Below are 27,853 nucleotides of genomic sequence, written 5' to 3' on the forward strand. Positions count from 1 at the left end.
CCCATAAGGTCAGCAGAAGAGTTAGATTTTGCTTAAATCTGTCACAGATTAATAGTGTGCTTTCTCAGACAAAGGATGAAATTAATTTTTTTCTCCTGCCATTAGAAGCAGTTATGAAATTTCAAAATACAGGTTACATTGAGGCTCTCTTGATGAAAAAATTGGTTTTCTCTGAGACACTAATGCAGAAAAACACATGTAGAAGAAAGGGAGTATAGAGTCATAAAAGAAGGAAACCACTAGTTTAATTGAAAAAGCCAAGTGCTTAATGAAATAAAAAAGGATGAGCCTTAAGGAAAATTGCAGCCTGGTCCCAGGAAGAATTTATATTATTTAGCAAAATTTAGCAATTTAGCACTTACTAAATTTCCTAGGGTATATTAATGTATATTAATGTCCAGGCTTAACATACCTGAGTGAGCAGGACCAGGACAGCACACACACTATTCACATGTCTCTGGTCAGGCTGCACTGCAGAGGCACTGACTTGAGTTGCCTGAAAGCAATTTTTCTGACTTTTTCAGAAGTGTGGTTATTGTAAAAATAAATGCACGACAAAACGAGTACTGAGATTTGTGGGTTTAACCAGCGAGTTATTCTTCCAAGAGGAGAATTGCCATGAGGGTGGACAAACAGATTTTGCATTCTTCAAATTACAGCACTTATTAAGGGAGTGGCCATTAGCTCACCCTGTCAGTGCACTTATCCATCTAATTTCTATTCTAAGTCATAAGATATAGCTGCTGGCTGTGCAGATACAACTTATTTTTGGCAGGAATGCTAGGACTTTTGGTAGAACAAAATTAACAGCAGAATTCAGTTCTTGACTAGCTGCAGGTTGAGTGAAAAGATTAAAAAGTCAAAGTCAGGAGCTGCAGTTATTGCTCCTGGCCTGATGTGCAGTGGGCTGAACTGATTCTTGTATCTGAGGGAATAATTCAGCTTTGTACTGCCTCATTTTTGATGGCAGGTAAGATGAAACATTACAAACTGATCTAAGTATACACAGATATTAGGAAAGCTTGTCAATTAACCTCTCACAGTATGGCCAGGATCTCTTAAAGACTCCATGTCTCATACTAACACAAAATCCATACTATTTCAAGTTTACTATCCACATTTGACTCTACTTTGTTATTAACTCAAAAAGTTTCTCCTCACTGAAGAACCCAAAACAAGGACATCTTCTTGGAAAATGTAATAGTTGGCTGAGACTGAGTCCCCTAAACTGCACCTTTACTGAACCATGCCAGAATCCCTGAACTTGTGATGTGCTTGCTCACTCCTTACCAGCTCAGGAGCAGAAAACAGTTTGGACCCAGATGTGTCAAGGTTCAGTCTCTCATTACAGACCCCTAAAGCTGCAGCAGAGGTGATCAGCCCCACAGCCTGAAGAGTTAAAAGGCAGGTGGGAAGAGCTAAGAACATTTTCCCCGAGGGATTTCCCACTGTGCTGAGAGTCCTGTGTGGTTCAGTGCAGCCTCAGACAAACAGCCCATGTAAAAGACTTGTTTCACTCCAACTATTGCTGGGGCAAGGACAACAGTAGCAAGCTGACAGGCTGAAGAGCAGTTTAGTCTAGGGCAAAATTGCAGGAGGTTAAAATCCCAACAGATTGTAATATGATAGAATATAAAATCCTAAACTGGTCCCACATTATATACTTAGATCACTGGAGTAAAAAAAAAAAAAAAAAAAAAAAAAAAAGTTAAACAAATTGTAGGCAGCAGAATTTGCCCCCTCTCTGGAGTTGCACATGGTTGGAAATTATGAACTAGTTCCTAAAATATCATGGAAATTTCTTCAGAGTACTGAAGAGGAAAATGTTCTTTGAAAATCATTATGCTCATTTTTACCAACACAGCTATGTCTCACAAAACATATACCTACAAGGATGTGAGATATCACAAGTTAACAGAGTAAACACTTTCTTGGGGTAGCTGGCTGAGAAGATGAACAACTGACAAGCTGAAATAAGTGGAGAGAATAAAAGGAAGGGTGTGAGGGCTGTATATGAATTTCCTCAGATACTCACTGTCAAAAACTGGCCTTCAGTTGAATCAGTTTGATTGGCTGGTAAGCTTTTGATCACAAAGATAATCTGGTTTTTAACCTTGCTAGGTGATTTTTCAGAGCTTTTTACCTCTCCTGCATGTCAAGAACAGAGAAAAGGTACTTAGCAAAGGCAGATTTTACTGCTGGAACAAACAATAGCTCTCTCTTCTGTCACATTTATGAATTTAAGCTTCAGAGAAAGCAGCAAATAACGTATAACAACAGTAACTGTGTTCAGATTGGCCATTCTGCTACATGCAGGTTTGGGGATATCAGCAATCTGCTTTGTCCTTACCAGTTGTGCTCTCCATGCCTGGCACTGCCATGCTGCCCTCTCCAAGAGCTCCTGTAACAACCTACTTGCTCCTCAGTCCCTGTCACTGCTGCAGCTGAAAAATATTATATTCTACTTCCTGGAAGAGGACCTTTATAGGGAAACATTTACTCTAACTCACATCCCACACTATGGGAAATCTGTCCATAAGTGTCAGGATGAAACCCTGATATCCAATTCTGACACACAGGAAAAAGAAAGTCTAAAATGAAATGTTTAATCTAGCCTTTTCAGATGAGCTGAGAGCTAAAATGAGCATATATGATTGCTCCTGCCACAGCAGTGATTTGCAATCAATTTCTAAATCTTTTTCAGTTCCATAATTTTTGCTTCAGTAGAATTCTATGAAAAGCATTCATTGGAGAAAATTGATGGGATGTCTTTAAAGGACATTGCCTTTCACTACAAATTGCCTCATTGTAAAATTCGATATTAAGGAAATGACAAAAAGTTTGTTTTGAGTGTTTGCCACTTGAAATCGGAAGAAGTAGGCAGAAGCTGAATTTTTGAATTACAAGGGAATTCAGAAATATTGTAAATATGATTACAAAATATAAGTACACAGGACTGGCTCTCCTTAATTCCGTAGGTTTAAGTCATTATTCCTTCTTTGTCTTTCCTGTTGTTTCTGGAACCAAACAATTGATTCAACCACCAGTGACCTTATCCAGAATTAATTGAAATCAATGGCATTAGTGGATTCTGGAGCAGGCCCAAAACCAATGCATGTTGAAGGGCTTTTGTATATCCTTAATCACACGAGCAAGCCTCTGCAAATTCAGATTCCAGTGGATCCAATCATTAAATCAGTCCTGCAGTGTTTAACTTCACATATGGACAGGGGTCCCCTGCTGGATATTGAAAGTGGTCTCTATTATGAGGAGGAGGTTATTCCCATAATCTATTTCTGATGAAAGCATGTATTTGTACAGGTGTCAGTGATCCAGCAGGGCTGGCAGCTCATGGCAAGGCTGACTAATTTGCACTCTGCTGCTGCCTCTTCAGACATGCGCTGTGTGTGAGCAGCAGAGGTACTGCCTTGTGAAACACACATTCCTCTGATGCAAGCATCTGGCTTCTTGGCAGCCAAGTTGTGACAGGTTCTGCAGCAGCTGGGATGGCCCCATGCTCTTTCAGATGGTTAAATAGTCTTGTTTTTCAGCCTAGCTGTTTGTTTTCCTGCTGCACTCCTGGATGGAAGCCCATTCACTCTTTTAATCAATGAACTGGCCGTTGGATGGGAGTAATCAGCCACATTTCTGTGCATGTCAGAGCAGAGATTTTTGCCCAGAGATCACCAGCCCTACAGCCCTGTGCTCTTGACTCCATGCTTAACCTTGTCCTGCTTCATCCTGACACCTAGCACACTGACATTCAGTCTTCCCAAACTGAAGGCAAATACTAGAACAGCATTCTTCATCTCTCAGTCACAGGATTTCATAGCTCCTGCTTTGTACAGGAGACTGTACTCAGATCAAATAAGAAATACAATTTATTTATTTCAGATGGCTTTATAAACTGTCCTCCCGTGTGCACACACCAGATGGAGATAAGAATCTGGCTGGAAGGTTTAGCCTTACACTGTGTGGCACAGAGGTAACAGCATAACAGATTATTTAGAGAAAAAAATCTTCACAGAAGATTCCATATATCTGAAATAAATTTTATTTAAATTACCATTAAACATATTATGCAAATCCATAACATAACGAGCAGTTCTGAGTAATTCCCTCGAATAAATGAACACATGGCACTACTAACACCTAATGTGATAATGAAGTATTAAAAAGAAGTTCTCACAGGGATACCACAAAAATCAAAAGCTGTCATCTGCCTCAACCATTTGTAAGCCACCTCCACATTTTCACTCTAAATGATAATCTATCTCTCCTTTTTTCCTATGTACTGATGCTTGTGGAGGGAAAATAAGTAATTAACTGATTTGGACAGGCTAAATTTTCCCCTGGCAGGGTTTTACTCTTCTCTTGTGCTTACCATCTGAAGCTCTTTTTGTGGGGTGCAACTATTCTTATTTCTACACTCACCAGAAGACAGAAAATACACAAAAAGGCCAATTCCTGCCCCTCCACAGAGAGAGGAGGAACAAATCTTCCCTGCCATCTCCCTTCTGTGGAAACAATACATCAGTGTCACCATGGGCTCCAACCACACCAGGCCACACATGTCCAGAGTGACCATAACTGGCACCCAGCACCATCCTGTCCTAAAGGAAGTAAGAAAACAGTCACAAACCATCTTCACATTTGTTACTATAATTTAAAGTTGTCTTTGGGTCTTTCCATTACATCTTCAAAGCAGGGCAGGCAAGAATTGCTTCCAGCAGATGACATAGTAAATGAGATCTGTAACAACATGCCTGGTTTTAATACCATATAATTCCATACTATGACACACAACATAAATTGATAAAAACTGTCTCAGTTTAATGAATGACTTTTATCAAGAAGAAGTGATCTGAAATGCATTGCCAGTATTCTGGTCTCTTAACACCCATAAAATCTGCAGAAAGCGGTTCCATGTCACAGGTAAAATGTTCAAGGCTTAAGCAGTTTGCTTCAAGGCCAAGAAAAGACACCAACAGATTAGAGTTTAGGAATTACTGCTCCCAGCACTGTCAGTGGAGCCCTGGACAATACCATGAAGTCTTACTCAAAAGTACCTCAGTGCAAGTCCTCAGGCCTCTCAGCTCTCCTCTGGAAAAAAATTCTGGGTTGTAGAAAGCTGTGCTAATAAACAGTACACACACTAGAATTTCAACAGTATTCTGTGATTACAACTAATAACAGATAGCAAGATAATTTTCAGGACAAGAGGCCAAAGTGTCTCTGTGAAAAAAAAATGGAAAAGCACAAAATTATTCTTGTGAGGAGAAAGTTTTCTGAGTCTTCCTGCAAAAACTAAAGCCTCCATCTTGTTCCCCTGGATAGAAAAGGACAGGTATATCAAACAAAAGCGGTTCTAGTTTACCACACTGCCTTCTCCACTACAGTGCTGAAGATTTTATTGCATGCTATAAAGAGAGGAAAACATCATCTTGTAGCCATATAAACACAGTGAACAACACAGAATAAGTATCAATTACTTTTGCAAGTTCCAGTGATGGCTTCAAACCCTGAGGATAATTTCAAATGGCATGACAAAGACTTCAGTTAGATTAAAACATCAAAAGCAAACTAGCATTCTAAACCAAACAATTTCATCTCTACTGAGGAAGTTACAATAAATTTTCTGAATGGGCAGATTTCCCTCCTAGCTGTTCAGCTGTTCCTTTCCCACAGGTAAAATAAGTCAATCTGTTTAAGAAGACAATTTGCCACCCAGCTTACTTAATGCTACACATTAAAATTAAATGACTGACTAATTTTGTTGTCAAAGAGCTGTTTTAATAGGAATTCATGGTTAAAAGAAACAACCCCAATAAGAAAATAAAATCAGATGATGCTGACTTCCATGTGAATTAGATCTAAATAAAATAACTTTTATATATTGTCCAACTTTTTTCCTCTTTTTACATGTAACTTTTCTCAAATCCTTCAACAGGACCCTGAATTTCTGTCAGTCCCTGTTTGGTTTGATCCCATGATCCAACTTTGGCTCACTGATATCAGTATAAACACAAACATGACTAATAGAAAACAATAGATCTGTGACAAATTTCTGCTCATCTGGAATTGTACACGATAAATTCTTGTAGCATACTAGCAGACCAAGGTAGCTGCATTTTCCATTCCCCTTGTTCCAGCATATGTGGCTGTGGAAAGTGCATGGCAGTAGTGCTGGGTGAATTCACACAGTGCTGTGCAATGCTTTGCAGAGACATTTGAAGCAGCTTTAAATAAGTTACTTTGGTTCTGGAAAACACCTTGGCCAGGTTAGTTCCCTGCATGGAGCCCAGCACAGGAGGCAGAGGTCCAAGGGAGTGTTAGAGTCCTGCCCCAGCCCAGGAGCAGGTTCAGAGCCAGCTCAGGATCTCCACACGACACTGCCCTATGAACACAGAAGTATTAAAAGTGTACATTTTGCTTTCAGAAAAAGGCAGGAAAATTCTTTATCTTCACAGTGTAAGTCACAACCTGAAAAGACTTTCCTAGTCATGGTGTGAGCTCATTTGATTCAGCCTGGAACACCATTCATAACTGAAAGAATAAAAGTCACTCTGAGGTTGGGTACCACCTTTGAAGGTCTGTGGGAGCATGAAGCAAGACTCACCTTTGCTTTTTGATAAATGAAGGGCTGAGGCTCAGGCCACTTCACTGGTCTTTGCCTGCAAAGGAGCAAAAACCCAAGTGCACACTGACCAGCACTGCTGGGGTCTGCTCCACATTCCCTTGATTTCAAATAATCTTAGCAATTCAGGTGATCAACCCAACCTGTTTTCAAAGGCCAAGTGCCATGCACTTAGGTGTTATACACACATGGATATACATGTATTAATTACATGGATTGGCTGCCACTAGCCAGATCCACTTGCTTACAATATTTGGAAAATCCTGAAAATATTAAGCCTTTAAAGTTTTAACTCAGATATTCTTGGTCTACTTTATGTTCTAGGTTGCTTTACTGAATGATTTGGGTCAAGTCTTGTGTGCTGACCTAGAGGTCAGTCGTGGCAGACACCTGGAAGAGCTCCTCTGGCATCTGCCCTGCTATGTTGCTGTTTCCTTATCCCTCCAGAATTACAGATGACAGCAGTTCTCAGCATGCAGAAGTGTGTCTTACACTGTATGAGTGGGTGTTAGTAGTATTGTTTATGTAATGCCACAGGTAAATAGACAATTTCAAAGAATTTTAAATAAGGCCCATTGTGCACATTGTCTCCATTTCATTTCAGAAATATCCCAAAAGTTTGGACAAGAAAAATTTCTGCTGTACTCTGGCTTTGGCATATGTCTCTTAATAGATGGAAATTATTGTTATGTAGCCTTAGGTCATATTAGGATCTCTTTTTGTTTCTGTAATAAGGCCAAATTAATACCTAGGACTTTCTGCCACTCAAAGGATTTTAAAATATCAGGATTTCAGCCAGAACTGTAATGCTGATGTGTGCTTTTGTGATATAATCTAACTGGAATTACCCAAACCAATATCAACATAATAGTCATTCTTATTCTGTAGAAAGCTTGGGTATTCCACTGTATTATAAAAAAAAAAATGCTTACTCTAAAAGACTTTTCTTGTTCCCATTGCAGGGTCAGCATTTCACCTTATGTGAAGTACAGTTGCAAATTAGAGAAATTAGAGTAATTATATTGAGCTAGACAGGCTTTGGACTGGTCTCCATGTAAGCTTTCCTTCAAAATAAGACAGGACAGGACAGCTGTCATTCTGTGCAAGCTTACCATGTAGCATTAGAAATAGCTGCACTGAGAAGTGGTGTAGAATAGCTATTTTGTAGTGATTTATTGCTAATTTTGTAGACAAAACCCTAAAGTCAGATTTCTATTTTTAGGGCTTATGCTTTCAGAAGCTTTTACATAAAATTACATCAGTGAAAAACTTTATTACAAAATATTCACAGATTAATACTCAGTTATAGCTTATTCATCATGCAGGACCTCCAGGGTTACCACTACCCCTGAAAAAGGTCATGAATGCTTGAAATTTTTTAACTTTTACTTGGGTATTAGAGGTTTGGACTGAATATTTAACAATTCTGGGCAAATGATAAGATGACACTGAAGTTTTCAGTTCATCTTTTTCTTTTGCTCTACCTGCAGCACTAGGAACCTCCTGGAATAACTCTCAGCATCTTTGCTGAATCCAATAGGACTGTTCACTAAATGTGGTTTTGTCCTGGTTTAGGGCAAATTTGGGAGAAAACCTCCAGAAGGAGCCCCCAGAAAGCAAATCCCCATGGCCCAACCTGGATTGGGAAGAATTTCCTTGGAGAGGAGTGGGAAAAATCTGTTTATATAACAAGCATAACACTCCCCAGCACCAAAAGACGAACAACACCAGATGAAAAAAACTCTTCCATCAATCTGAAGAGATGACAAATCCGGAAAGTCTCTCCTGGGAGTGGTCGCTGGGGATTGCTCTGGGCACTGGGGATGGCTCTCGGTGCTCCTCAGTGTTTCCCAGGTCCCAGTCCAGAGCAGGTTGGAATGGTATTCAGGAAAGGGAAGGAAAAAAAACAAAAAAAAACAAAAAAAAACAAAAAAAAAACAAAAAAAAAAAACCAACAAAACAAAAAAAAAAACAGTCCAGGGAAAAAAATTGGACTGTCTGGCTAAACTAACTAATAAGCAAAAGCAAAGGCAAAAGCAGGAGAAAGAGCAAGCAAACAAGCCAGCACTAGCCTCTCCTAGACAACAGACCATGGTGGGAGGTGAGCTGGCTGATAACAAAACAAAACAAACCTTCACTTTCAGAGTCAATCCTGAAAGCACAGAACATAATATCAAGCATAAACAGAACACACAATTGGGGATACAAGCACCATAATGTCACCCTAGGACAGGTTTCCAGCTGCTGCCCAACATACCTGAAAATTTGCACCAAACTCAACATCCTGACCATCATGCTTGAAACGGATTAAGACAGAATTAGATTGCCCAGATGAATTACAAAAGAGAAACTTACAACCAAGACTAAACTGAATGTTACTAAAATATACTGAAAATAATGTAAATAAGCTTTCTATCTTCTTGTTCCTCTTCCCCTTCTCTCCTCAGAAATATTCAATGACCAGATAGTTGGCAAGAAAAACCGTAAATGCCAGTGTAACTCAACGGGGGCTATGTACCAGAAATGGTAAATAAAATGACAGAAGTTGCTTTACTATTACATGGTATGATTTTTAAAAATATATTTAATTACTACTGTCAGAAACTGTGCTAAAAATAGGTTATTGAGTTGCATTTTTTCTACATGACAGATAAATGTAGGAATGTAGCATTCTCAAGGAACTGTTTGTACTAGGCAAACCATTTCCTCTCCACCCAGCAGAACTTCTAGAAGAACATCATATGAATTTTGCAAGTATATCAAGGAGATAATAGGCACCACAGGCTGTAAAAACTGAAAGATCATAGACATGCAAGTATATGCAGGTGCTACAAGCAAACTACATTTTCTTCCTGCCAAAAAGGTCTCTCTAATCTCCAAGCTAATGAAAATGTCTTCACGGCTCCAATATTTTCCCTGCAGCCGTAACAATTTTTTAAATACATGCTCAGCCATTTGATTTTATCCCCTAGAAGGACAAACCCAGCAAGTGACAGTGTCCACCAAATCCCTTGAAGGTTACATACATTTTATATACATCTTGTGAATTGGTCTACATACTCAGGCTCTCTGTAGTTATTAAAATCTCAATAACTCAATAATCATCGCTTCTCCAGAAAGAGAAGGAAGAACGTTGATTTTAGCTCTTCAGGCATAGCTCTCTCTAAACTGCTTTGGCACTCTCCCTAAATTGGCAATTGGCTTCTCCAGAAAATGCCAAGAACTCACCTCAGAGTGATTAATGCCATATCTTCTAACTAGGAAATATTAGTTTTTTACACATACATACAGAAAGCTGTTGTCCTCAAGTTGTCTTACTATGGAAGTATTTTTGAGGAAAAACAGCACAAGTGTTGGAAGAAAGGCAACAGCAGAGACAGTTCCCAAAGAGGGTGTTCACCTGGAATATCTTCCATCTGAATTTGTCAGTGCTCAAGCCCTCTAACCAGCCACCTCAGCTTCACAGAAATCTTTTCTGGGAATTGCACAATGACCAAGTGCCTGCACCTTACCACAACACTTACTCCTTGCTCTAGAACTTAAGCTTTAATTAAAAGTTTCTACACCTTATGCCTGCAAGGAAAATTTATCAAAACACAAGCAGAACATAAACCTTCAACCTATATAAAGCTTGAGACAACAGCTCAGAAATTCTGTTTTCCTTCTTAGCACATCACTGAAATGAAATCACAGCATTTCCTAAAGGCAGCTTCACTGAAAACACCAGATTTTTAAGAAACATTAAAGTGTAGTTCTCAGGGGGTTTTTACCACCCTTCCCAAAGCAGCCTACAAGATTTTTCCCTTCAGCTTCATTGTTTTTCCCTTCAACAATCCCAAAAGAAAACCTATATCTTTTTGCTATCTAAAACATATTTAAAAGCAAGATATTGACAGACTACAATAAATTGTACTGAGCAACAGAATAATGATTTATTTAGGAGAGCTTTCCAACAGGCATGTATTGACACATTTGCTTAGGCAAAATGTCCTTCCTTCCAAAAAACCTTGAGCTGCAACCAAGAGTTTCAGGAAAGGCTGCAAGATGTTGGGGCCAGGCAAGGACCCCCATGGGGACACAGCTCTTGCCTCATGAGCCTCTGTGCCACAGACAGTGGCACAAAACTGCCTCTTGTCCATGTGTTTAGTCCCACAATTAAAAGCTGGCAGAATGAATGTTAATGTCCATGGGAATCCATTACTTTCCATGGGATTTGGGCAGATGTACCATGAGCTGCATCACACCGAGCACCACCAAAGGAGAAATGCCTCCACAAAGAATATTCCTGAGCAAGACCCAAAGCCAAAGGGCAAACCTCACGCTGCCTGTGGCTCAACCCTGCCATGCAGTGCCATCTCAGGCTCCAGAAGGACAGTTGCCAGCCTCCAGGGAAAGGCAGACAGACATTTCAGTCATGGCACTCTGCAGAGGCCATATAAATGCAGGTTTGTTCCAGGACAAAACCACAGAAGCAGCGAGGCATGGCAGTGATTTCACAAATCCACAGTCACTCATGTCACAACTCCTCTTTCCACCAAGCCCAAAGCTGCACAGGGAGTTGTCAGCAGCCACAGTCCCTTTCCCTACCCCAGGAATGCTCTCCCTCCTCCTCCCCTGTTCCCTACCACAGCTCAGGGTGACTCAGCTCAGCTCCCAGGAGGAAAATCATCCCTGCTGCTCACACACATGAACTCCATCTGTCCACAGTGATCCACATGCACTTCTGAGAAACCTCAAAAAGGAGGCAAGAGAAATCCATGAGAATGGTAGGAGAGAAATGGACTGGCACACGCAGCCACAGTTATCCTGCATAAAATGAAGTCACATCCATGTGTGTTTCCAGGAACAAGGCCGCTATAGGATCTTCCATTGCACATCAATCAGTGCAGTGAGGTGTGCTGTGCTTGCACAAAGTGCCCTCAGTCTTTTGCATGTTGGTTTTATTCTTCACCCTAATGAAAGATATAAAACTATTAAACTAACTTCATACAAAAACCTAATTTATCTTCTATACTGAGTTGAGTATTGACTTTGCCACCCTGCTGGTACCCCCTGAAGAGTCTTATAGTAGGCTACTCTTTTGCACAGATTGACTTCAAAGTCTCAAACACCTGTGCTCTTCCACAAATCTCTCCAACATTTATCTTTCCAACCTAATAACTATAAAAGTGCCTTCGTGGGACTATATGGTTAAAAGGGGAAAACAAGGGGGAATCCAGTATATCACCACTTCTCCTACCTTAACTGAATGCCAGAGATTGCCCCTTACTTCCATTTCTCTTCCTTCACTCCTGTTCAAGTATGAATGACAGCATCCAGTGGACATACTCCTGGGAAGAATGGAGCTTCCTTCACACGGAAATTCTGCTTTTGTAAAGTGCTCAAAGCTGCTAAGTATCCTTATGACACACAAGTTTCCAGCTCAAAGGATAGTGCTCTGCCTCCACAGCCCTCAGCTCCCATAGTGGTGCTAAAAAGAGGAATTTGGCTCAACTCTACCTACACACTATGCCAGAAACAAAAAGGAAAAAAAAGAACCCAAAGAACTCAGTGGTCCTCACTCCTTTCACTGCAAACACATTTTCTAATCCAGTGTTCCAAATCACACATTCATGAACTGGTTGTGTGCAGGGCATGATAAATCCTGAGCCAGTTAAAAATTAGCATGCACTGATAAAAGATCAATCTATGAAAGTGAAAGGTTTGAACAAGTGGGAACAACTTCATTTTTTTGCTAGGGCAGTGCTTTGTTGCATATACAGACCTGAACAGCTCTGGAACCAATGCTGGTGAATAGATGGGAACTGAGCTGAAACGTGAGGAAGCTCTTCCCACTGCTGCCAGCACTTAACGCAGCTGCCATCAAAGAATGCCTCTCACCTGCATTTTTTCAAGTCACAAAAATAAATTACCACATGAGTCACCATTTCTTGGTTTCTTTCTGAACAACAGCACACATAAAAATTTTATAAACCACTTTGTGCAATACTATTTGTAGTATATTGACAAAGACCCAAATTACTGAAAAAGCCCATGGGCCCTGGAGATGCTGCATGGTAGGGAAATGTTTGTATTTTGAGCTCTACCAGTTCTACTGACCAAGATATACTGTTGTAACCACTGAACTCATCAGGAGATGAAAGAGTTAATAAGAACATAGGAAACTGCACAATTACATAAAGTAAAATCTGTCGCTCAGATATTGGAAATGGACTATGAAGATGCCAGTATAAGAGCATGTACTTATATCCAGAGAACATTTTTAAAGAGTTGACCATGATTTATACATGCTGCAGCTGTCACACATACTATTTCTGACTTCCAAAGAGCCTATGCATACTTTCAGTGGAAGAAATTTCTAGTTATTTGCCATTTTGTAGAACTGTAAATCACATAAATGCTCATACTATTACCATGTGCTCTGACAGTTTGCATCAACAGACCATCTTGGAAGAATTACAGTGATGAATTATTGACAGTATCTCATATAGCTGGCAAACATTTATTTGAAATGCTGTGGTACAGAACCTGCCTCTTTCTGATCTTGAGATTGACCCTAATGTAAACTATAGCACACAACAGATCAAAAAATATATAGCCTGCCTCTCAATTTGTGATCTCATTTTCATCATTCAATGGTTCCCATAAAGATTGTTTATTATTAATGTGAAATGCTGGAACCAAAATATCCTGTACCTGGAAGCTGGAAGTCTCAGTAACTGAGTCAGAGTGATTCTTCTAGCCTTACCTCAATATGCTTTATTTCTTCTATTGAATAAACAAACTGTCCCATTCTATAATGACAACATGAGCCAGGATTTTCCCATATTGTTTTGACAGATGTTGTCAGGGACTGATTACAAAAACCCTTACACCTAGATACTTAACTGCTGTGATAGTCCATAATATAACTGAACTACATGCAGAATAAACTAATGTCATAGGAAGCACTGCTAATAAAAAGCCTCTGACTATGGAAATTAAACTGCAAAATAATTTTTCCAACTGCAGCAAAACTATTTTTAAGGGTACTGGATATAAAAATATGTTATTTGATACATTGTACTAATAGTGCACAGAAAACAATGATGCACTGATTACCAAAATACCTTACTCTTTGGTCCAGGCACCTTGCAGGGAAAGATAGGCCCTTTCCAAAAGTCTCAATACTCCAAAGCCCTCAGCCAGAACAGCCAGACCAGCCCTAACTGCTGCTTAGCTCAGTAAATTCAGTCAGAATTCAGTCTATTAATTATGGTTTTGTGCTCTGTTTTTACAGATTGGTAGAAATGTATCAAAGCTGGTGGGGCTGAACTATAAGTAATTATTTTAAAGATTTTTCTGGGATTTGTATTGCAGGAGGGTAGGGAGAAGATGCCATTTCACTAACCCATGCATTATTTTTAAAAAATAAATAAAAGTATGTTGAATCCCCACTACAATTACACACAGAACTGTGAAACAGAATGATTTTTTTATTATCAGGTGTTAATGTGCCCTTTGTAACTGCTAAAAGGAAACCCAGACACTGCACCATCATGGGTTGTCCTTTTGAACGCTGATTTTCAGGTCTGTAGCCTCCACTGGCACTGACATTTACTTGTTAAATAGGAGATCACAAAGCGACTGCCAAGAGGACAATATTTTTCTAAGCTCTGGGAGAATTGAGGGTATTTGGGCAAGCCAGACACTGTTTTTGCAATCCTAGCCAATTAAAAATTCAGGAAATTAAAACCCATAGGTCTGTATGACTGACCAAAAAGATCTTATATCATTTTGTCCATGCAGAATGAGACACTACACAATTCATGTGTACAAAGTGTATTTCCTCAGTATTTCTCTAGATTCCACAGAAACAGACCTGCCTGTATGTGTGCATACAGACTGAGGGGAAGGTTGAAAAGAGATAAAAGGGTATCAACACTACACTGCACATTTGCAAAAGTTGAATCCTTATGTAGTTGGTTGGAGGAAGATCCTACCTAGATATGAGCCAAAAACTCTAAAAATGTTCAGTGATCAAAAGTTTTCACTACTCTCTCTAATAAAATACTTCCTTTAGTTAAAAAAAAAAAAAAAAAAGTAGTTTTTTGGGTTTTTTTAATTAGCTGTGGAAATGTATCATTTCGTTGCTTTTCTTCTGTAGCTTGTCTTCAGGTGTGTTAAACAAGCCCAAACCTGAGAATTGTGCAATTTTTCTATTTAGAAATAACTTTAAATGAAACCTACAACTGAAAAATAAAGTTTTAATTCTTTACCAGTGTGAAGAAAACTTGAAATCTATTCAAGCAATATACTGCAGTTAGCATCCAGAAGGTGTTTAGGTGGGATTTAGAATACCTCAGTCTTTCTAAGGACACAGGACTAAGTGACAGGCTTTCCTGCATACCAAGGACAAGACCAAAGCCCACTTTTAACTGCAAAATTTTCCAGTGATTTTCATTACTATTAGACTGATTTGATAGAAATCTCACAAAAGTGAAAGCAATCTTCTCAGTAATCATGTTTCTTTTCTTAAAACCTTAGCTTTCTTCATCCTAAATACATATAAAGATCATTTTTTCAATAAAAGCAGCACCACCAATTTGAAAGCAATCCCTGCCTAGGAAGGATTATGTAGTGTCTATCATCCCTCTGTGCTCTAAGTAGGGTCAATAAGTCATTCTTGCCATGCACAGTGTTATGTAAGAAATTACAAAGGAGCCCTATTTAGATGACCTCCTTTTTTTTGTTTCATATTCTAATTGCCCAGCTAAAAGAACCCGTTGTCCCAGCGGAAGCTTTAGGAGCAGCACTGGGCGAGCTGCACATACAGGGGCACTTTGCATGTGCACTCTGACCTCTCTTCACACTGCAGATCCTTTTCCAATTTCCAAAAGTTTCCAGGAGGAAGCAGAGGGAGTCAGCCCTGTCTGTGTGATGTCTCAGTGACATTTTGCTGAGATGAGAGTTCATTGGGATTTGCACATCTGAAACTCCCTCCAGGGAGGCTTGAGAGAGCTTCAGCCTAACCTACTTTCAGCACTCCGTGGAGTAATTCTGTTCCAAGAGCCAGCAGCCACTGATGGCAGCAGGAAGATGCAAAGGAGTGCAAAGGGACCTCAGCCTTGTAGGACTCAGTGAGGCCTAAAAGCCACTCATAAAAATGAAACACCTCCATGAAGTTATTGAAAATTGAGGTCTGATTTAAAGAATAAGGTGTATTTTTGGAGGGGATAGTATTACTGAACTAACACAAAACCAAAAAACAAATATGCCTTAAATGGGAGTCTATCAAAAGCTTTGTTAAAAAAATATATAAATTTGAAAAAAACATATTCACAATATTCACCTTCCAATATCTTTGAAATCATTTATGCTTCCAGCTAAAAAAAAATGTGTCACTATGAGAGATACATGATGACACTCATAATATTTCCAGCCATAGGATACATTAGATGATTGGAAAACCAGAGTCAAGCTAAGTCTGGTTTGCTCTGTTACCTGAGTTCCAGATCTGGAGCAGCTGTGGCAGAGAGGGTTCTCCCAGGCCATTCATGGACCCCCACACTGAACTTCATAATGCTGCCTCCACAGACAGCACAAATTGTGGGTATTTTCACCTCTTATTTTTTCCCTTGTCTCATATCAGAGTTCCAAGGACTATCTAATATATTAGTTCTTAAAGGCATCCTCTTTTCATGCCTCCTGAATCCAATTTAAACTTCAAACTTTAATTCATTGAAGGGGGGTGATACCTAGTACCCCAGTGAAGAAAATGAAGATTGTTAAATCCATGTGATTCATTTTTCAGATGAAATGAGAACCTCTAGGAAATAGTGGGATAAAACAGATTCCCAAAATCCAAAACAAGTAGGCATCATCTTTAATTCAAATGCATTTATTTGCATTGTTCTGGTCACCTTCAGTGGTTATTACTTCCTGCATGCAAGAAGAGCAATGTAAAGCAGAATCAGTGGGTGAAGGCAAGATGCCAAAGAAGCAAAGAAAATAAAAAAGGCAGGAGAATTTCAGCTCCAGTGACAGAGGATGTAGCACTACTGATTACACCACCATCCTCCTATGGGTTATGTACAAATGAGGACTGGCAAAGGTGAGGTGTCCTTGAAGCAGATACACACAAGCTGAGCCACAAGTACTTTTCCCAAAGTTTGGCTGTGTGAGTGCTGATTCCAGCCCAGCCTTTCTGCAGTCAGACCTTTCAGCCCTCAGACATGATGCAGCACAATTTATTTTACACGAAGAGCAGAGACACACCTCTCCTTCTCCCTCCCACACCTGCCAAACCATGTGAGAGGAATACTCCCCTCAAATTCCCTTCCATTAAACTGTAACTAATAGGGCTGACCAAGGGGCTGCAGGAAAGAAAAAAGTGCTGTTGCCACAATAACTGCAACCCAGTTGTTCCAAAGAAGAAATATCTGTAACTCTTCAAGGCTATCAATGATTCTAGAAAATAATTCTAGAAAAAGTTTTGCTTCATTTAATCCATATAGTTGATGAATCTTCAGTAAAACTTTCTGTACTTTATGCACAGAGGTCTACAGATTTATTTCACATCTGTATTATGTTATTCTTATAAATTTTTCATTTGAAATTATTTTAGGCATAATGTTTACAGAATTATTTCAGTAGGAAAGCTTATTGCAGAGGGATTCTAGCTTTGCTGAAACCACTTGGTCTAATAATTTATGGGAGTAAATAAATGTTATGAGACTTCATGGAGAAACTATTATCCAAATTGCTGAACAACAACAGAAAAGCCTTTATTATGTTCCAGGAATGCATTTCTGGCAGAGAAAATAACATTTGTATACAATGTCTTTTTATAGATTAGACAGGAGAAAAATGCCTGCATTGATGTACTGCAAACTGCAGGGATTTTTTTCTTTCCTGAAGAATTACAAGTGACATCAGTTTTCAAAATTTCTGAGGAGAAGAGAACACACTTTGTTAAAAGAATTCCAGCTTTTTTTATCCTGCTAAATTGTGTACTAAGACAAACTTTCCCATTGTTTATTGTTTGCCAGGTCATGGCTCTGGTGTAGAGAAAAAGTGCTTCAAGCTCCCAAATATTCCTCCTGAATAATTATTTTATTGTTTTCTCTTGAGCAAAGTGGCAAAATGATCTCACTGAGATCTGTAACACTATTTGCCAGGGGCTTGAAGCCTTTGCCTCCAGTGCATAAAATAAAACTGTGAGGTCTCAGTAGACTGTTCTCAGGATAGTTATTCCAGGATCATGTTGGTTCAAGCAATCCTCTTCAATGGTCAAATATGTTGTACAAAAAATCTAAGCAGTAATCACAGGGGTTATGCAGAGGAAAACAGCTTATAAGTTTTTCCCAAGGGAGGTAAGAAAAATGCATAGTGTAGAGGAGAAAAAGAAAAGATCCAAGGTTTGGGAATTTTATACTAAATCTCTAAAGAATTCTACTTGTTCTTCCCTTCATCACTCCATAACTGGCAGAGTTTTGGGCCACAGTACTGAAGCTCTCTGACCCATCAAACAAATCTTTGGTCTGAAATAAACCTGAGCTTCTTTCCAGGTTTGTTGATTCTGACTGTCAAAATATTAGTGCTGGAAGCAGCAGGAGCAGCAGCCAGGCAGGGATGAATGAAACACCCCTGGGGTGCTTTAACCAAGCACCTGCAGTACCACCATGGGAGTTCTTGTGTGTCCAGCACCTGCAGCATGAAGCTGCATCCTCTCAGTATTAACAAAGCCCAAATGAGGCTGTACCTAAATTCCAATGTCTTGCATCACATTAAAGAACAAGTTACTCTCTAAAGACATCTCAGTATGTCACTCAAGCACATTCTTGGATGACACCAATTGTCACAGCTGCACTGAGGCTCAGCTAGTAGGTTCAACAAATCCCTTATCAGGATCTATTCAAATGATAAAAAATATAAGTATTTACTCATGTTTGCTCTGCTGTCTGCTTTCCACGTCCTCTTTTTTTTTTTTTTTTTTCTTGTGTATGAAGAAAATAGCCTTGTAGAGGCAAAAAGTCCCTCCAATTAAGTGTGTTGGCATAGAGATCAGCCTGCTGCCTTGCAGTAAATCAACAGCTTTACCATTAGAGAAAAGAGAAAATGTCTTTGATCACAGCACAACCTGTGTGGAACTCTCAGTGATCAATGAAAAAGCACCTCATTACAGATCCTCCATCGAGAAGAAGTTAGCTCAGAAGATGAGACAGAAGGCAATCTCAAAAAGCCCATACAAACTTCAGAGTAAGAAATTGGGTTCTGAAGAAATTGTAGTGCATGGCTCATGTTGCTAGAAAAGACCTTGCTAGAAGTATCCAGATCTTGATTCAAACAGTCTTTGTGCTGCACAACAAAGCCATGACATTCCCCAGAGAAGCCTCTGTCTTCCTAAGTCTATCTCCTTTAAATGAACAAAGAATCCATTTAAAGATATTCAGTTTCAAAATTATTCCATTTTGGCACTCCACCACAGCCTCCCGAGGGGACCAGCAGCAGTACAGGGCCTTGCTTTCTGCCCTCATAAAGCTCTGTTGTTGAGAGGCAGCCCATGAAGTATCCTTTCTGTTTTTACTGTCAATAGTGGTACGTCACATTTGTGTCATGCACCTCAGGCCAGGCAGTCACAAAGCCCTTTACCAGACCTCATTTCACGCAAGAGCTGTAAATGCACATCCCACCCGTGCACGGATATCCCCTTTTACCTGCACAGACCAGGTGATCCCTCAAACCTCCCAGCTGAGCACTCAATCAGCTCAGCTGGATTTAGGTTGCAAAAGAAAGCAGGATTGCATTATTCTCTGTAGGATTTTGTAAATGAAATTTTATATTCAAATATTCCTTGTAACATGTATCCCTATGCTACCAGACTACATAGCAATTCATGCATTTATGTTAAATAATTCAGGCTAAATATATGTTGTAACATTAAAAGTAAATTGTTGGAAACTAAAATGGTAAGAAAGAAAAAAAAAAATCATCCCTGTCTTTCTCCACAGGAGAATCAGGGAGGTATAAAGTATATTTTAAAAATTTACCTGCATGAACAAGCAATAGTTGTTCCTTATACCTCATGATGTAAGAGAGTGTTGCCAAAGGTAAAACTGTTGCTCTGGATGTGAACATGGTTCTAAGAATGCATTTTTCCCACATATAATTTTTTGCAGTGGGTCAGTTTCATTTTTGAGCTGTACACAGCCTTTCTATACTGAAAAAAGAGGAGCACTACAAGTAGAGGCACTATTTGGATTGTGTCTCTGCATACATCCCCTATGGGCTCTGAGGGGTGGAAAGAGTAGGAACTACACAGCTACTCTTATTTGCTCCAGCAGGGTGATTTGGAAAGAATAAAGAATTGGCTTTTCCTTTAGGACCAGTCACAAAACTGTGCCAGTGTGGGTGAGAGGCTGGAAAACAGAAGTAAATTACTTTTCTTCCAACAAATGAAAAGAAATAAAGGCAATTCCTTCCTAGGAGGAGAAGTCACATTTATAAAAATTGGTGTCTAGAGACACAGTTTGACCCTACAAGAATAGAGCTCACAGACATGAGTTTGGGTACCTTTCCAGGCTAAGTTCTCCTGGGTTGATGTAACAAAGATGACATTCACATGGGCTACCACAGAAGAAATCATATAAAAATTAATCTGAATTCCTGAGTTGTGGTTCTTACCACAAAAGACAGCAAGGGGACAACTCCTTGAATTTGGACAGGAAAATAACTTTGGTCCTGCAGGCAGGGTATATGTCTGGAACAATAATTTCAATAAGGCTCAGGATCCATTTTGTGAACCACAGCTACCAGCACTGATCATCAAGCCTTAAAAATCTCATTTAAGTGTGATGTCCTCATTTATCAACTCTAGTTACCATAACAAAATTAAGGTTTTAGACTACTGCTCTGAACTGCCCAATTTTGGAAAACTAAAACTTCACCATGTACATGATGATTTTATTGCTGAGGTGGGAGAGCTGCCTGTTGTGCCACCAACAAACTGTGTCAGCAGCTCTAAGAAGGTAAATGTCAGTTTATCTACAGGCTCTAGACAGACAGTGTGAGGCTTGAAATTATCTCTTTAAAGATTGTAGAGAGATTCACCATGGTGGTGAGATTCTGCAGAGAGAGCTGCCTCAGCTCTTACAGACTCCCAGAATTGAAGGACACCCTGCATCAGCACAGCCAGTCCCATATCTTGGGGAATTCAAGGATAGCTGTAGGTTTGTGCTTCATCACTGAGACTATTGACCATTTTTCTTTGACTAGTCAATGACTGTTGATTGTTTCAGTTGTCCTTATGCCACAATACTGTAGCACAAACAATAAGGAAGTTTACCAAAAACTGGCTCCACAAATACTTACAGGTGCTCACAGAGCCCTGCCAGCAAGGGCAGTACACTCAGATTTGTCCTGCTTACCTTCTGTTTCCTACTGGAAATCATTCCTAGCAAAATTACACTCAGCATACACACATTTGGTATACATTACTCTTTCATTTAGGTTTTCCACTGGCCATGTGAAAGGGTGTAACTATTTATATTACTTTAGAATTTCTTCTCTTCCTCTATTCATTTATCACACATCTTCTATATTTAGTAATAATTATCTAGCCTCACAACAACTTGTCCCTCAACTTTCCTACATGGAAAATATTAACCAAATCTACAAAAATCTAACAAAAGTGACTAATAAAAAACTCAGAGAAATTTTATTTTTTTTTAAATCCTGCAAACCCCAAAATCCCAGAACTGCTTCTCAGCAGGTTTTAGTTTGTAATAGCAAACATGCCCAAAGGGCAGGAGCAATCCACAGTGTGGCTCTATGATACCACCAGCAAGGGACATAAAATGTTCTTCCAGTTGTACTTTTCACGTAAATTGCCAGTAAGGGAAGAGTAAGGCAAGAATTGGTTACCCCACTGAGGAGCAAAGTTTACTGTTTGATGGAGGTAAAGAAACATGAGAGCTGTTCTAGCTGTTTCCAGCAATCTCTCTATAAAGACAGTGCAGTAGTTGCACTTGCTTTCAGTTCACAGGTCACAAGATAATGAGCAAACTGTCACACACCACTTTGGTGTAAATTATAAACTCTATTTGTAATCAACCTCAGTGATTTTCACTTTTAATCTGGAAGACAACCACTATCTTTTTGGCTTATATAAAGGTATTTTGTTCCAAGCTGTTCTGGTGTTTGGCAAATCCCTATAAAGACCATTAGACCATTGTCCACTGAGAGGCAAAATGCTGGCATTCAAATCCCATTATACTACTGTCTCACATGTGAGGACAGACCAAGAGAGATAATGAGGAGGATGATGATGATAATGAGAGGACCAGCTCTAGTGACAATGGTGGAGGACAGAGCAGTGGTAGAGACACATAGGTCCTGCAGCTCCTGTCACAGACACCAGTGCCAAAGCTCAGTTACCAGGGCTTACACAGGGGAGCCCCTCCCTTAGGCCAATATCGTCCTTTGTACCTTACCATACAGGAGGCATTATCAAGGATTAAGATGCAGCACAATGTAAAAAGCAGAAACCTCCATCCTAATAACTACTGGAAAATAACATGCACTTAGAAAAAAAATCCCCTTTCTGCCCAAGTAGAAGGAATTTTGCTACTACCTAGGCTTCAGGTTGGGTCAAACTTTCATCTTTATCCACTAATTTGCCTGATATCCCTCCACTGCTGTACCGCTTTCCTTAAATCTAGGGCCAGGCTCTGTCCTCTAGAATTCTCTAGAGCACCTTCCTTAGGTGAAAGAATAGTAAATCCTACCAAAAATTAATAGCTGTTTTAATGTAGAAACCAAAGTGCACTTCACTGTTCAGGAAACCAGCAGAACAGCCATTCCCCAGTCCTGTGGGCAGTATAACCAGTGCAAGCTCCATGTGAGGCTTTTAATAAAGGAGGGTATATATTCAGATACCCAAAAATTTCAGAGTTTGACCTGCCAAAGGCATGAAGTAGTAGTGGCTTTTACTGTAGCAGAATCACTGAGTAAAACCACCCAGGGGAAAACTCCAGGCAAGTTCTCATCAGCTTGCCATTATAAATTATGTCGACCCTTCAGTCGGACTTATGTAATTCTCCCCGTGGAGACACACCGAAGTTGTACAACTTTTCAGCAAGTCATTCTGAAGAAAAGCCCAATAGAAATCTGCCTGTGTTTTGGCAGAATTTAAGGGCTAATATCCAAGGAAATAATCCAGAAAGCCAGCTTTACAAAGGATATTTAGCCTTGGGGACACCTAAAAACATTTTAAGTGTTCCCAAAGTGTTTCATCCACACCTGTGCCGAAGTGCGAGGCAGTTTGGAAGGCTTCTCACACACCTAGGTTGGAAGGTTTCTCTCCACCTAAGCTCCTCCAAGCTCCAGAGCCATAGCAGCAGTTCCTGCAGGCCAGTGAGCTCCCAGAAGAGACACTTGATCCCTGATTAATTGTGCAGCAAAGGAGGCTCTAATTTGCAAACATCCAAACCCCAGCCCACAATGAGATCAAGAAGGAAAGACAAAGGGCCAATGCATCCTCTGCACCTGTTTGTTTGACAACTTTCTAAGCACCTCTCTCTCTCTTTAAGGTAACTGATATATAACATGAACCACTGGGCATAGGGGATACATCCATCATTGCACATATGCATAAATGAAGAGCAAATGACATGAAAAATGTTATTATGCAGGAGGACCTGGATTCATCTTTTGATTTATACTGAGTCAAGCCTGTTTAAGACAGAGGTTTCGTTTAAAACAAGTTTTGTTAGCCCTGAGATTCCATTAGAAAAAGAAAACCATGAGCTGACTTTTCAGTGAGTCTACATTTAGTCACCAGCTTCCTCATTTTGCAACTCTAGAAAGGGGTTATTTGTTTTTGTAATAATAAATGACTTATGTTGCACTGTTTGTCTATAGATCTCAAAACTAATAAAAAAATGTGCCTTACAATCAGTTAGCTGTTGTTTGCACCTTGCTGTACCCTTACTGCTGTGGGGCTTGAACCAAACCTTTAATGCTGCTATAGGCCAGGTGCTGCTAAAACTTATTTTATATATACTGTGTATTTCATAAACACACAGACTTGTTTACTTCCATCATACCTATTGGTATTGACATTGACCCTAATTTTGCAACAATGACTGGGAATCAGCTGGACTTAACCAAACAAGGTAGTTTCATTGTATTCAAGGGGTTGCCCGCTGTAATGATTGTCAATCAATAAAGGTATTTTAAAAAAACACAGATTTTTCATGTTTATTCACTTGAATATTTTGGGATTAACTGCATTACAGTTATTTCCAGTGTATATGTACTTGTCTTTATGTTTCACGATAAATGTCTTTAAAACTTGATTTTATAATTGAATTGACATTTCTTTTAGCAATAAGCTTATTTCTTATGAGACTGTCTTTGGCACGTGCTCTGTGCTACTTTCACATTAACAATTAACAAGGCACATTTAATTGAACCCCTAGTGCTGCAATGTGATCTGTCACTAGAAACTTTGCAGCAGTCTTTACTCACAGTTAACAAGAGTGAACTGAAAATTGACTTATTGAGTAGAATATGTTAGAAGAGAAAGCAATCAGGAATTTCAAATTATTTCATGTGAATTTTGTGTGGTGTGGTGAGATATAACACAGGTAGAAACAAGTATTTGTTAGTTTTGGAAAACATTTTTTTCATATTTAATTCGTTATTTCCTAATTCAATTAAGAAAAACCTGAGATAACATAGTGAACACTTTTGATTCACCTGATTTCAGTAACTTGTTTTATACCAAAAGGTTAAAGACAATAAAAGGTTGCATAGAAAAAAAACTCTCTGGACTGCCTATAAAATGTTTCTTTCCATTTCTGAAATCAGTACAACTGAATAGGTTAAGATAAAATGTTACTAAGGAAGAGTAGAGGCAGAATAATTGGAAATCTCATTTCTAGGCAGATACAGACATGAGTATAAAATGTCTGGAAAGCACCAACATTGAAATACAGATGTGAATTAAAATGTCTGTAAGGTTTCTACATCTATAGGACACATTATCCACAGTGCTTGCACACAGCAACTTCCTGGGCAGTCTTTCACCTATTAACATGGTCTGTTCTATCAGCCAAGCTTTTTCCCAAAACATGAGGTTAAATCAAAAGTGTTAATGGCATCTTTCAGTGCTACTAGCTGTAAACCTCTTTTACAATAACATTTAAAGCATTAAACAAAAAAATCTGTCCTTACTTACAAGGCAAAGCAGAAAAGGAAGGTCATTCATTACAGCCCATTCACTATTTTCTGTTTCATTCTGTAAATATTATAGTGCTACTGAGAAAAAATATAATGTCTGTGGTTCTCAGATCTTCCTTCAGAGTTTCAATCACTTGCTTCCCAAGAAGGGGTTTAACAAATACCACACTGTTCTGTCAATATTTGTATGCAGCACCACATAGGGCAAGCTGCCAAACTTGCATGGTTTAAAGAGCCAAGGGTGGAAAACTGACACCCTAACAAACACACTCCCGGCTTTGTCTCTTTTAAGTTGGTGGTAAAAGTGTCATCTTTGCCTCTGACTGCAGTTTCGGAAGGCTCTTTTGTTTGCTTGCTCTACTTCTCCAGAAATGCAGTATTTAATAATTGCTGTTCACTAAACTTCAGGGATTTGTTTCATGCTCAAACATTTCTTATGCAATTATCAGCCTTTTGCTCTCCACCAGCTGCACTTTAAATGTATTTTAATTGGCTGGAATTTAGAAGGAATCCATTTGGCAGTCATTTACATTTGAAGCACGCCCCTAGCAGCTGAAACAGACCCCAGAAGCAGCCCGATTACTTCATCAAAAGAAACTGCTTGAATACCCTCATCTCCTACATAACTACAGTGAACTCCATTACATAGGTGTGGTGATGTAATTAATAATTCTCTGCTATCTTTTTGCTTATACTGGGACTAAAATGGATTATCAGCTAATTCATTTAGGGAGAGGTCTCAGGTTTACAGCACTCAGAATTAGTTTTCAAACATCCCTTTCTTTCCAGAGGGGCCTTTCTTGTGCTGTTTGTCTATCTGATGTAGCAGCACTGTGGCCCTAACACTGGTATTATTGTTTCTATACTTGCAGCACAACAAGAATGTCACCAGCTGGATTTTTGTGTATAATATTATTTTTAAAGCTTCTAATGTGCTAGTTATTCATGGATCAAAGTATAAACTAAGTTTAGGACATTACATTAGGAATGGCTCAGTTTTCCATTTCTCTTTATTTTTGGGCTCCTAATGCGTATTGCAAGCCAGCTTTGCAGACCTTGATTTAATGTAGTATGTTCACCCTGGCCTGCAGTTTGTAATGCAGAGGTTTAAGAGTCGACAGCAGTAGGGAGAGCTACCAACAGCTGCTCAGAAAAAAAAATGAGAAGACATTAAGGGGAGAACCACAAGAAATCCCACTGTAAAATGCAGCATTTAGGATGAATGTAGTGACATTAACAGGTCAGATTTAAAAACAGAGAGACATTCCAAGTGTGCTGATTGAACGCGTGGTATCTGAAAAACCCAGAGCTCTGCAATCCATGAAAGCTCCTGTGAAATTGTAACTGCTTGGGAGTTCACTTATCACCAGCGTGCCATGGAGGATGAAGGAGCAAAAGGAAAGGGATTATTCTCTAGCTGAAGTACAATGAGAACTGTTTTCTGCATTTAAAAGGTGAATAGTTCTTGAAGTGAAGTTATGACAATACTTGCCACCTACAAAGAAAAGCAGCATGTCAAGTGCATTGTATGGAAAGGAGAAGGATTAATGCCACAGAGAGAGACCATTATACCATAGTGAGCTGCATATTTTAATAATTTGACTCCATCCAACTCTGGAAGTTTCCATAGTTAACTGGTTCATATTCCTAAGTGTACTGAATGTACTAAGTACCTCAGTGTACTGAGTTCTTAAGGGAATTTACAGGACAAAATACTTTAAAAAGTCCTGAAAACATGTAGAAATTGCCAAAGCAGATGATAAAACATGAGAAGCCAAATAATTTGTTATATTTCAACCACCTTATGATACTTCACTGAGAGAGGGCCAAACAGCTCTCCAGACTCTTTGCATTATTACAGTAACCCAGTGAACCATGCTCACTTAATGTATTTCATCCTCAAATATATCCATGACATACAGAAATATTCTTGCTTTCCTCCTTTTGAAGGCACAATGCCTATGACTAGCCTGTGACAGCACCCCAGCTCCTCCATGGCTTCCTCAATTTATAATTGTCCCACGTAGAGACACTTGTGGCCACAACCTTGATCAGAGCTAACTCAGGTTAACAGCTGGAAAGCACAAAGAAGCACCTTAGATCTCTGAAAGCCAAAGGAAACAGCGGTGGGGCTTACATCCAGAATTCTTTCACCCTCATCCTAGCAGAAAAAGAAGATTAGAGAGCTGCATATATTTGTCTCATCTGTAGCCTACCAAAACAAATGACAAAATTCCACCCGAGTTCAAAAGGTGGCATGGACAGAAGAGTTGTAGAACTATACGTAACCTCAGCTTTAAATGAAAATAAAATCCTTTATCATTGCAAGCGAAAAAGATACATCATCTATGAATCCTTACTCATGCATCATTGAAAACTTCACAGCCTTGCCTACATAACTTCACGTGTTTGTTTAAAAATACACAGACTCTTCCTGATAGAAGGACTAGGGTGTAAACATCCAGGGGAGTATCAGTAAGAACAGTGTGATGGGTGAAGAGGAGTTCTAGGCAGGAAGGCAAATGACAACAGCCAGCTCCTGTCCTCCTGCCTCTGCTGAGGGGCAAGCAGCAAACTTGGGAAAAGAAAGGTCAGCACACTATTCATGCTGTCACTCTGGGAATCCCCTGCGTTGTCAGGGACTTCGTGGTGACAGCCATGAAGCCCTGATGTGTCCTTGACTCTTACAGGACACTGAAGACAATTGGCCATTATTTAAATGTGAGACACTGGCAAATGTTTCCAAAGAAACAGTACTGGTGTGATTTTCTAAAGAGAAGGACAGATTTATTTTCAAGCTTTATCTGAGATTCAAATCACAGTAACAATAAGCCTCAGAAAAGCTGTACACTAAACTAATTTTCTGGTAGCAGTTCTGCAAGGAAACCCTTGGCTTGACAAAACTTAAGCATAAGACACGTTTACTATTAAGACAGTTAATCGCCCTAAGCACAGGGAAAAGGAAAAACATTTCTTTAAATTTCAGAAACG

The 27,853-nt window shown here is 39.4% G+C and overlaps 1 protein-coding gene across 15 annotated transcripts in view; it reads right to left on the reverse strand.

Annotated features, from left to right (window-relative positions):
* Positions 1-27,853, reverse strand: part of NCKAP5 (NCK associated protein 5) — a 414,162-nt gene that overhangs the window by 350,992 nt on the left and 35,317 nt on the right. For 5 of the 15 annotated variants that reach the window (XM_030278054.4, XM_072931700.1, XM_072931695.1 and 2 more), the window contains exon 1: positions 24,861-25,040. The exons of 3 other annotated variants lie outside the window; for them this stretch is intronic. The gene's annotated coding sequence lies outside the window, so the exon portion shown is untranslated. Of the gene's footprint in view, positions 1-2,035; positions 2,149-11,262; positions 11,567-11,876; positions 12,124-12,401; positions 12,518-24,860; positions 25,041-27,853 lie in introns of those variants that run through there. 7 more of the 15 variants (XM_041717542.2, XM_072931696.1, XM_041717541.2 and 4 more) reach the window with 4 other exon arrangements.

The sequence above is a fragment of the Taeniopygia guttata genome, chromosome 7 (assembly GCF_048771995.1).
Source record: "Taeniopygia guttata chromosome 7, bTaeGut7.mat, whole genome shotgun sequence".
In the NCBI taxonomy this organism is placed as follows: Eukaryota; Metazoa; Chordata; class Aves; order Passeriformes; family Estrildidae; genus Taeniopygia; species Taeniopygia guttata.